The sequence below is a fragment of the Tamandua tetradactyla genome, chromosome X (genome assembly GCF_023851605.1).
Source record: "Tamandua tetradactyla isolate mTamTet1 chromosome X, mTamTet1.pri, whole genome shotgun sequence".
NCBI lineage: Eukaryota > Metazoa > Chordata > Mammalia > Pilosa > Myrmecophagidae > Tamandua > Tamandua tetradactyla.
In genome coordinates, this window is record NC_135353.1 from 47,125,463 (window position 1) to 47,137,718 (window position 12,256).

Genomic DNA, 12,256 nt, shown 5'->3' on the forward strand with positions numbered 1-12,256 from the left:
TGCCTGAGGGAGAACACATGAATGTCAATATTGCAGGGTATTGAAAATAGTATATGGGAATAAGTACAATCAATGCAATCTATGGTCTATAGTCAAAAGTAACATTGTAACATGCTTCCACTGAATGTAAAAAAGCATTATGCACAAACTAAATGTGAACAGGCAGGGGGTTTGGGAAAGGGGTATGGATTCTTAATTGAAGAAAAAGAAATATCTTCAGATAGGTTGTGGTGGTGAAGGCATGGCTATACTTTTACATTGGGTTATATGATGTGCAAATAAAATTGTTTAAAAATGAACAGAGACAAGTGCTAGAGAAATGTGGAGAAAGAGATATACCTGTTCACTGTCGGTAGCGAAATGAGAGGTGCAGCCCCCTAGAGGGCAGTTTGGTGGTTCCCCAGGAGTCTAGGGGTGGGTTTGCCATATGATCCTGAAACCCCATTGCTCAGTATATACCTGGAGGAACTGAGTATGAGGACATGAATGCACATTTGCACACTGGTGTCTATGTCAGCAGTGTTTGCAATCCAAAATGAATGGAGGTGGCCTAAGGGGACAACTGAGGAATGGAAGGGGTAACTATGGTGTGTACATACAATGGACTATTGAGCGATTGCAAGAAGGAATGAATTTTTGAGATATGCAACTAGGTGAATGAACCTTAAAGAATGTAATGTTGAATGACACAGTAAGACAAATATCATGCCTCATTCATGGACTAACTATAATATAAATACACAGTGAACTAAAGTCGAGAGCATGGGTTATCAGGTTAGGGCCTAATGTAAAAGGTCCTAGATTTTAAGCTCTTGCAGCAGTCACATATATTCAAGACGTGTTACTGTTATTTCTAAATTCTGAGATACTGAGCTGCTTGTTAATAACCTGGTCGCTCCCAGAAACTTCTGATATTTATGTGACACTTGAGACTCAGAATTAGAGCTCTGAAGCTATGAAAGTCAGCAGTAGTCCATGCAGGAACTATTTTAAAAGTTGAAAAAGGGATCTGACTTCATTTAAAAATGAACAGAGACAAGTGCTAGAGAAATGTGGAGAAAGAGATGTACCTATTCACTGTCAGTAGTGAAATGAGATTGGTGATTGTCATGGTCAGGTTCATGTGTCAACTTGGCCAAGTGGTGGTACCTGTTTGTCTGGTTGGGCAAGGGCTGGCCTGTCTGTTGCGATGAGGACATTTCATAGAATTAGATCATGATCATGTCAGCTGCATCCATAGCTGATTGCATTTGTAATCGGCCAAAGGGAGTGTCTTCTGCAATGAGGGATGCTTAATCTAATCACTGAAAGCCTTATAAGGAGGATTCAGAAGAGGCGTGCTCTTCCTGTCTCGGCTGGTGAACCTCTCCTGTGGAGTTCCTCCAGACCCTCCATTGGAATCATCAGCTTCACAGCCTGCCCTGCAGATTTTGGACTCACATTCCCATGGTCACATGAGACTCTTTTATAAATATTATCTTTGCGAGTGTTCCCTGATGATTCTGTTTCTCTAGAGAACCCTAAGTAATACAGTGATGAATCCACAAATATTTGATGATATTGTGAGCCATTGATTGTACAACGTGTATGGGATGTTTGCATGATAATATTTATCAATAAATATATTTTATATAAAAAAGATCAAGCACTTGGCCTATTAACTTGGCAGTTTCTAAGATTTCAGAGAGTATCAGGGATTTCCCAGGTGGGAAAGTTTGATAGTCCCATATTTTTTATCCAGTGGCACAAGGGACTTTGCCAATACTTTTTTTTTTTTGAAACATAAACATTTAATTACCTTTAAAATAATGTACAAAATAATTTACATGCTATACATTCCCAAACATTCTGAACATAAATCCAATTTTATTCAGACACATACACATTACCAACATATCCTGTAGGTCACTTAAGATGTTAATTGATTCCTCAGCCCATGTGTGCACATATAAACACACAGATATATGTATGAAGTTGAAAATCAAGATGATAAATCAAAGAGTTTAATATGAGAAGTCTAGCCAATACTTTTTAATTATCTGTCCAACATACTCTGGAGTGTATACAGGTGTTACATTAAGCTATATGGAATTGCAGGTCTTTGTTCCCAAATCTAGTCTCCACGTGTTTAGGTTGTTTAACTGAACTCACAGGACAGGTTAAATGAGACTTTATGCTATAGAAAATTTAACTTATGAACAAAAATAAACTTCCCTTCCTTTGGTCTCATACAGTAGGTGAAGTTCTAAAATTAGGCAATGTCTTCCTTTATCTTGTATTCTGGTTTACCTTAGTCCCAAGCAGATTGGCTTCATTTTTATCTCTGATTGAAGGCTGATCTCTTTTTCGGCTTCTTTAATAGTTGGTGTTTGTAGGAATGCCTACTTTCAGAGCTGCAGATCTTCAACTCTGAGTCTTAGGTGTCACACAGGTACCCAAAGTTTCAGGTAAATACCAAGTTTATATAGTCGGGCTTTTTTTTTTATTATATCAATTACTGTATGTTGCAGTTCCAAAATTTCTGTTTAGTTCCTTTCTATAATTTCCATCTCTTTTGTTCAGACAATGTTTTCCTTTAGTTTTTTGTATGTAGATTCCTTTAGTTCATTGAACATTGGCAGACTGAATTTAAAGTCTTTGACTAATACTTTCAATGTATGAAATTTCTCAGGGATAGTTTCTGGCAAATTCTTTTTCCTGTGAATGGTCTGCATGTTCCTGTTTCTTTTTGTGTTTTATAATATTTTGTTGAGAACTAGACATTCTGAGAATTGTGTTGCTATAATTCTGGGAATCTAGTTCCCTTACTCCTCTGGCATAGCTAAGGTTTTTGGTGTGTGTGTGGTTTTTTTTTTTTAGTTTTTTTGAGGGTTGGGGTCATCAATTGGTGACTTTTCAAAACTATCTTTGCCCCGTGTTAGTTCACAAGCTGCTGGAATGCAGTATATCAGAAATGGAAGGACTTTTAAAAAGGAAAATTTATTAAGTTAAAAGTTTACAGTTCTAAGGTTGTGAAAATGTCCAAATTAAGGCATCCAGGAAAGACACCTTGGTTCAAGAATGCTGATAATGTTCAGGATTTCTCTCTCAGCTGGAAAGGCACATGCTGACATCTGCTAGCTTTGTCCTCTCATTTCATAAGGCTTCCCTGGGTGTGTTTCCTTCTTCATTGTCAAAGTTCTCCAGCTCTGTGGGCTCTGTTGGTTCTCATGGCTCTAAAGCTTTTTCCAAAATGTTTCTTTCTTAAAAGACTCCAGTAAGCAACCCCAACTTGAACGGGTGGAGACACATCTCCATGGAAACCATTTAATCAAAAGTTACCACCCACAATTGGGTGGGTCATATCTCTATGGAAACAATGAAAAAGATACCACTCAGCAATATTGAATGAGGATTAAAGGACATGGCTTTTCTGGGGTACATAATAGCTTCAAAGCAACACTGCCACCAAATGGGGAATGGAAAGACAAAAGAAGGAAAATGAGGTACTGCCTCTCTAAGACCCCTCTGCTGATTTTGCCTAACGGGAGGTGGCACAATGACGTCCATCAGAGCTCATCTCCAAGTGATCTGAAGTAGCTCAGAAAAATCAGTCATCACAAGCAAATTCACTGCCCTTTCCCTCTCTACTTGGGACACGACTCCCAGGGGTGTAAACCTTCCTGGCGATGTGGGACAGAAATCCTAGAATGAGGGGGATTCAGCATCAAGGGATTGAGAAAACCTTCTTGACCAAAAGGGGGAAGAGCAAAATCAGACAAAATAAAGTGTCAATGTCTGAGAGATTTCAAACACAGTCGAGAGGTTATCCTGGAGGTTATTCTTATGCATTATACAGATATCACCTTTTTAGTTAAGGTGTAATGGAGAGGCTGGAGGGAACTGCCTGAAAATGTAGAGCTGTGTTCCAGTAGCCATGTTTCTTGAAGACGATTGTATAATGATAGAGCTTTCGCAATGTGACTTGTGATTGTGAAAACCTTGTGTCTGATGCTCCTTTAATTTACCTTATGGATGGATGAGTAAAACATATGGATTAAAAATAAATAAATAATAGGGGGAACAAATGTTAAAATAAATTTAGTAGATTGAAATGCTAGTGATCGATGAAAGGGAGGGGCAAGGGGTATGGTATATATGGGTTTTTTCCTTTTTATTTCTTTTTCTGAATTGATGCAAATGTTCTAAGAAATTATCATGATAATGATATACAACTATATGATGATATTGTGAGTTATTGATTATATACCAAGAATAGAATGAGCATATGGTAAGAATGTTCACGTTTGTATGTTGGTATGTTTAAAAAATTTTTTTTAATTAAAAAAAATCGGTTATCAGTGATCAGAGAACACTCCCCATATTTTGGAGAATTAGGTTCTTACAACACACCCTGGCACCAGCAAGCTACACCTGGAATCCAGGCTGTAGTCCCAATTACTGCCTGCCACATGGTTGGGATATGCAGGATGGTAGCTGCTGTACAGAAAGTGAAATTCGTTTGTATTTACTACAATTTACCAACCTTTTCTTCCAGCTCTTCCCTGGATGCTGTGTAGTGTTCTACTTGACTCCAGTGTTTCAACATAGTTGATTTAGACAGTTCCTGCCAGTTTAATAATTGTTTTGGTGGAGGAACTGATTCCTGGAGCTTCCTACTCCGCCATATTCCCATAAGTTCCTATCTGAAACATTTTTGAATGTGGCCCTCAGAGTACATTTTTCATTATGGCCCACTACACACACATAAAACATTATAATAAAAGCATCAAAATGCTATTCATCTTTACTTCTTATAATATTCTCTGATATCTCCTATTCTACTTTTTTCTATTTTGTTAAAAAGAAAATGCTTTCTTTCAAAAACCACTAATGGGTTACAACTTACAGTTTGCCGAACACTGAACTGGGACTCTATGGTTGCAGGTAAAAGAAACAGAAGTTAGTTTAAGTAAAAAGTGTGTTTTTATGTATGAGGGTTGTTTTGGTTTGCTAAATTTGCCAAAATGCAATATACCAGAAATGGGTTAGCGTTTATAATGGGGATTTATTAACTAACAAGCTTACAGTTCTGTGGCCATTAAAATATTCAAATCGAGGTAACAACAGGAAATGTTTTCTCCCTGAAAACCTGCTACCAGTGATCCTCTGTTACATGGCACAACACATGGTGATATCTGTTGGTCTCTGTCTTCTTTCCTGAGTTTTTTGCTTCCAGCTTCTGACTTCTGTGGTTTCCTTTCTGTTTCTGTGAGTTCTCTGTTTTCTTTCTCCTTCTCTCTCAGATTCTCTGGCTTTTCTTTCTAAGTTTTTCTTATAAAGGACTCCAGTAAGAGGATTAAGAGCCACCTGAATGAAGTGGATTGCATCTTAACTTAAACTAAGATCCTACTCACCAAAAGATCCTAGTTAAAATAAGATCACCCACAGGAATGGATTAAATTTAAGAACATGATCTTTTCTGGGGTACAAACAACTTCAAAGAATTGCAGTGATAGATAGGTCATAATAGTGGTTACCTTTGTGGGAGATTGACAGGAAGGGGAAAGGTAATTTTCCCATATTAATTAATTATGGTGATTAAATGTAGAAATATGAGAATGATTTTGCGTGAGAGACTACAAATGAATGTCAACATTGCAAGGTGTTGAAAATGGAGTTTAACAGCCTTCCAGGGTGCTAAAAATGTCCTACCTCATGAATTGAGTAAATATATATATAATTGGATATAAAAAAGATGTAAAGTTGTATATGGAAGCTTCACTGAGATACATATATATGATGCATATTTTGAAAAATGCTATTGGAATGTCCCATGGAATTCAAGGGCAGGAATTTATTTGGACTTCAGAATGTAACTAGAACCAGTTGGGTGAGAGTAAGTCATACACAAACAAGGATGGTCCAGGGTAATGGGAACAAACAATCTTGGGGTGGATACTTGGGGCAGTAGGTGTGTCAGGCTGTTTAAAAGGCAGGTTATTCAGGGCAGGCAGTTTATCATTACAGTGGAGACAATATATCAGGCTATCATTGCTTGCTGTCTTTCAACATTAAAGCCCTTTGCTCTGGTTCCATGATCACTAAGCAACCTTCTGATTAAAATGTGGCCCCCCACATAGATCTACCTACAGGGAGATAAATGACTGGCTAGCCAGCATGAGTAATCCTTCTCTCTCGTCCTTTGTTTCTCACTGTAATGAGAGTTTAGAAATGAAATCTCTTTTATTATGTTTTCTCATTATAAATGTAACATATGTTAATTACAGAAACTTCAGACAAGCAAAATGTGATCGTTACAAGTACCCATAATCCTACAACTCAGAACAACTGCTTTCATGATTATTTCAGATCCTTTATATATATATCAATAACAATACTCATATCCTCACAAACGCATATTTACTTTTTTATTCTTTCTTTTTTATTTAAAACTTCTTCAATTACCTAAGTGATACATGAATGCATTTTCAAAAATTTTCAAAATCATTATATAATTATGTATACTAAAAATGTGAAAGACCCTAGAAGCAACTCAGAGTAGATAGCTTCATACTTACCCTTACAATTTTTTGTGTATTTTAGATGTATATATATTGCATACTACTAAAATAGAAAACCTAGGATCTTACCATCATAGATTTTAGTGAGTGCCTTTTATTAAAGATTCTATTATGAATGTTATCATGTCTACAGAAACAACTTACAATAATCAATAAAATCAATGGACTCCTAGCTAGGCTGACAAAAAAAAAGAGAGAAAGGATGCAAATAAATAAATTCAAAAATATAAGAGAGGACATAAACATTTACCCCTCAGAAATAAAGGAGATAATGAGAGGATACTATGAGTAACCATATGTTAATAAACTAGACAATCTAGATGAAATAGACAGCTACCTAGAAAGGCATGAACAGTCCACATTAACTGGAGAAGAAATAGACGACCTCACAAACCAATCACAAGTAAAGAAATTGAATCAGTCATCAAGAAACACCCCAAAAAGAAAAGTCCAGGACCAGATGGATGCACATGTGAATTCTACCAAGTATTCAAGAAATAATTAGTACCAATCTTGTTCAAACTCTTCAAAAAAAATTGGAGAGGAGGGAAAGTTACCCATCTTATTCTATGAAGCCAACATCAACTTAATAACAAAGCCAGACAAAACATACTACAAGAAAAGAAAGTTACAGACCAATTTCTTTAATGAATATACATGCAAAGATCCTCAACAAAATACTTGCAAATTGAATCCAGCAGCAGATTAAAAGAATTTATGCATTATGACTGAGTGGGATTTATTTCAGATATTCAAGGCTGGTACAACACAAGAAAATCAATTAATGTAATACACCGTATCAATAAGTCAAAGCAGAAAAACCACATGATCAAATGTAGAAAAGGTATTTGACAAAATTCAACATCCTTTCTTGATGAAAACACTTCAAAGGGTAGGAATAGAAGGGAACTTCCTCAACATGATAAAGGGACTATATGAAAAAAGCCATAGTTAACATCGTCCTCAATGGGGAAAGATGGAAAGCTTTCCCTTTAAGATGAGGAACAAAACAAAGATGCCTTCTGTCACCATTTTTATTCAACATTGTGCATGAAGTTCTAGCTAGAGTAATTAGGCAAGAAAAAGAAATAAAAAGCTTCCAAATTAGAAAGGAAGAAGTAAAACTTTCATTGTTTGCAGATGGCATGATACCATGTGATGAAAATCCCCAAAATTCTACAGTAAAGCTACTAGAGCTAATAAATGAGTACAGCAAAGTGGCAGGATACAAGATCAACAGCCAAAAATCAGTAGTTTTATCTTTTATCTGAGGAGGAAATTAAGAAAAAAATTCCATTTACAATAGCAATGAAAAGAATAAAATATTTAGGAATAAATTCAACCTAGGCCATAAAAGACCTATACACAGAAAACTACAAGAAATTGCTAAAAGAAATCATGGAAGACCTAAATAGATGGAAGGGCATACTGTGACCATGGATCAGAAGACTAAATATAGTTAAGATGTTAATTCTACCCAAATTGATTTATAGATTCAATGCAATACAATTAAAATTCCAACAACTTAATTTGCAGAAATAGAAAAACCAATAACCAAATTTATTTGGAAGGGTAGGTGCCCTGAATAGGTAAAAATATCTTGAGAAAGAAAAACAAAGTGGGAGGTCTCACACTACTTGACTTTAAAGCATATTACAAAGCTACAGTGGTCAAAACAGCATGGTATGGCATGCAGATAGATGTACTGACAATGGAATTGAATTGAGTGTTCAGAAATAGACCCTCTCATCTATGGACAATTGATCTTTGATGAGGTGTTCAAACCAACCCAATGGGGACAGAGCAGCCACTACAATATATAGTGTTTGGGGAACTAGATATCCATATGAAAAAAGATGAAAGAAGATCCATATCTCACACCCTATACAAAAATTAACTGAAAATGGATCAACAACTTAAACATTAGCGTTAAGACCATCAAACTTCTAGAAGAAAATGTAGGTAAATATCTTATAAATCTGGTAGTAAGAGGTGGTTTCCTAGACCTTACACCCAAAGTGTGAGCAATGAAAAAGAAGTAGAAAAATGGGATCTCCTCAAAATTAAACACTTTTGTGCATGAAATAACCATCAAAAAAGTAGAAAGGCAGCCTACTCAATGGGAGACAATATGTGGAAATCACATGTCAGATAAGTATTTAATATCCAGAATATATAAAGAGATTCTACAACTCAACAACAAAAAGACAAACAACTCAATTTAAAAAATGGGCAAAAGACATGAGTGGACACTTTTGAGAAGAGGAAATAGAAATGACTAAAAGGCACAGGAAAAGATGCTCAATTTCACTGGCTATTAGGGAAATGCAAATCAAAACTACCACAAGATATCATCTCACACCCACTAGAATGGCCATTATCAAAAATACAGAAAACAACAAGTACTGGAAAGGATGTGGAGAAAGAGATACACTTACCCTCTATTGGTGGGAATGTAAAATGGTGCAATTGCTCTTGAAGACATTTTGGTGGTTCCACAGGAAGTTAAGTATAGAATTGCCATATGATCCAGTAATCTCATTAATAGGTATATATTCAGAGGAACTGAAGGCAAGGACACAAACAGACATTTGCATATTGATGTTTGTAGCAGCATTACTTATGATTGCCAAGAGATGGAAATAGCCCAAATATCCATCAACAGAGGAGTGGCTAAACAAACTGTGGTATATATAAATGATGGAATATTATACAGCTGTAAGACAGAATAAGATCATGAAATATGTAACAACATAGATGAAACTTGAGGGCATTATGCAGAGTGAAATTAGCTAGAAACAAAAGGATTAACACAGTGTGGTCTTCCTAATATGAAAAAAACTTTACTAAATCAGTTTTTGTTTTTTTTTTTTGGCATGGGTGAACTAACTTTAATGAGTGATATTTGAGGGTTAAAGTTAAGAACACAGGTTATCAAGAGATAGAGAGAGCAGAGATCGGGCATTTGGTTCTGAAGGAGATTGTGCAACAGGACTGATTGTAAGGACTCAGAAATGGATAACACAATATTACCTAAAATGGTAGCACAATATTATAAGTACACTGAATGAAGCTGAATGTGAGTATGGTTGGGGGAGAAGGACTGGGGGCAAGTATGAAACCAGAAGAAAAGATAGACGATTAAGACTGAGATGGTGTAATTTAGGAATGCCTAGAGTGGACATCGATGGTGATTAAATGTAGAAATATGAGAATGACTTTGCATGAGAGACTACAAATGAATGTCAACATCACAAGGTGTTGAAAATGGGATGGTATACAGAAAAAAGTACAATCAATGCAAGCTAGCATCTATAGTAAACAATAACACTGTAATGTGATTCCACAGAATGTAACAAAGGCATTATGACAAAACTAAATGTCAACAAGCAGGGGATATGGGGAAGGGGAATTGATTCTTTGTGGAAGAAAAGGAAATGTCTTCATATAGATTATGGTGGTGAAGGCATGGCAATTTACTTAGGTTGAACTGTATGATGTGTGAATAAAATTGTTTAAAAATGAATAAAGAAGGAAGTGTTAGAGAAAAGGCAGAGAAAGAGATGTACCTATTCACTGTTGGTGGGGAAGCTGAGAGAGGCAGCCCCTTTGATGGTATTCTAGTTTGCTAGCTGCTGGAATGCAACACACCAGAAACAGATTGGCTTTTAATAAAAGAGAATTTATTTTGTTAAAAACGGTGTAGTTATTTAGAGGAAAGGCAGCTAATTTTCAACTGAGGTTCTTTCTTATGTGGGAGGGCACAGGGTGATCTCTGCTGGCCTTCTCTCCAGGCCTCTGGGTTCCAACAACTTTCCCCAGGGTGATTCCTTTCTGCATTTCCAAAGGCCTGGGCTGAGCTGCGAGTGCTGAGATGAGGTATGCCAAGCTGCTTGGCCTGTGCTACATTGTACTTTCTCATTAAACACCAGCCGATTAAGTCAAACATCATTCATTGCAGCAGGCATGCCTCCTAACCTACTGCAGATGTAATGAGCAACAGATGAGGTTCACATACCGTTGGCTCAAGTCCACAGGCAACAGAACTAGGTGCCTTCACCTGGCCCAGTTGACAACTGATTCTAACTACCAGAGATGGTCAATGTGGTGATTCCACAAGAAGCTAGGGGTGGGGTTTCAGGATCATATGCCATATACTAGGTATATACCTGGAGGAACTGAGTGTGGGGGCATGAATGGACATTTGCACACTGGTGTTTCTGGTGGCAGTGTTCGCAGTCCACAATGGTTGGAGGTAGCTTAACAGTACACCGACTGAAGAATGGAAGCGGGAACTGTGATATTTACATACAATGGACTACTGAGTGGCTGCAAAAGAGAATGAAGTTGTGAAGCTTGCAACTACCTGAATGAAACTTGAGGACAGTAAATGGAATGAAATGTCGAAAACAAAAAGACAAATATCATCATGCTTTACTCATATGGACTAACTATAATATCCAGACTCAGATAATTGAAGTCAAGAACATGGGTTATCAGGTTGGGGCCTATTGTAAAGGTTTTTAGATTGTAAATTATTATAGCAGTGACATCTATTCAGGAGCTGTAGCTGTTATTTCTAAGTTCTGAGATACAGAGCTATTTGTGTATAACTGGTTCATTCCTTGAAACCTCTGGTATTTATGTTTATGTGACACCTAAGACTCAGAGTTAGAGCTCTGAAGCTATGAAAGTCAGCATTACCCCATTCAGCAACTATTAAAAACGTCGAAAAAGTGATCAGACTTTGACTAGTTATATGAATGAAGGTGATCTGGATAGGACTAAGATAAATCAGGTTACAGGATAAAGGATGATATATCCATATTTAAAAACTTCAACTTCTGTGTGAGATCAAAGGGAGAGATGTTTATTTGGTGGAAAATTTATATTTTGGGTAGCACATTGTCTAATTTAACTTGTATGGTCAGTTTATTCAAACACCATAATTTCATGAAATCATGAGTGGGATGTGAGATCTTGTTGGATGGTACAGGTTAGAGTATCTCCCCGATAAATCCTGGAGTAATTCAGGCAGAGAATAAAAAAGTATTGCAGGTCCCCTTGGGGGACTGGGGAGGAAGGAGGAAATATTCTGCTTCCCCATCTGGGGAATTCCTGATATTCTCACAAGCAGTGGAGACAACCAATTCAATCTGCTGGGCCCTCATTCTTGGGGTTCACCCCTGTGAAGCTATTCCTGCAAAGGATAAGCTAAGCCTACTTATAATTATGCCTAAGAGTCACCCCCAGAGACCCTCTTTTGTTGCTCAGATGTGGCTTCTCTCTCTAAGTCAACTCAGCAGGTGAACTCACTGTCCTCCCTCCTATGTGGGACATGACTCTCAGGGGTGTAAATCTCCCTGGCAATGTGGGACAGAAGACCTGGGATGAGTTGGGACCTTACATCAAGGGATTGAGAAAACATTCTTGACCAAAAGGGTGAAGAGAGAAGTGAGAAAAAATAAAGTTGCAGTGGCTGAGAGATTTCAAACAGAGTTGAGAGGTTATCCTGGGGGTTATTCTTATGCATTATATAGATATCCCTTTTTAGTATATGGTATATTGGAGTGGCTGGAGGGATGTACCTGAATCTGTTGAACTGTGTTCTGGTAGCCTTGATTCTTGAAGATGATTGTATAATGATATAGCTTTCACGGTGTGACCATGTGATTGTGAAAAAAAAACAACCT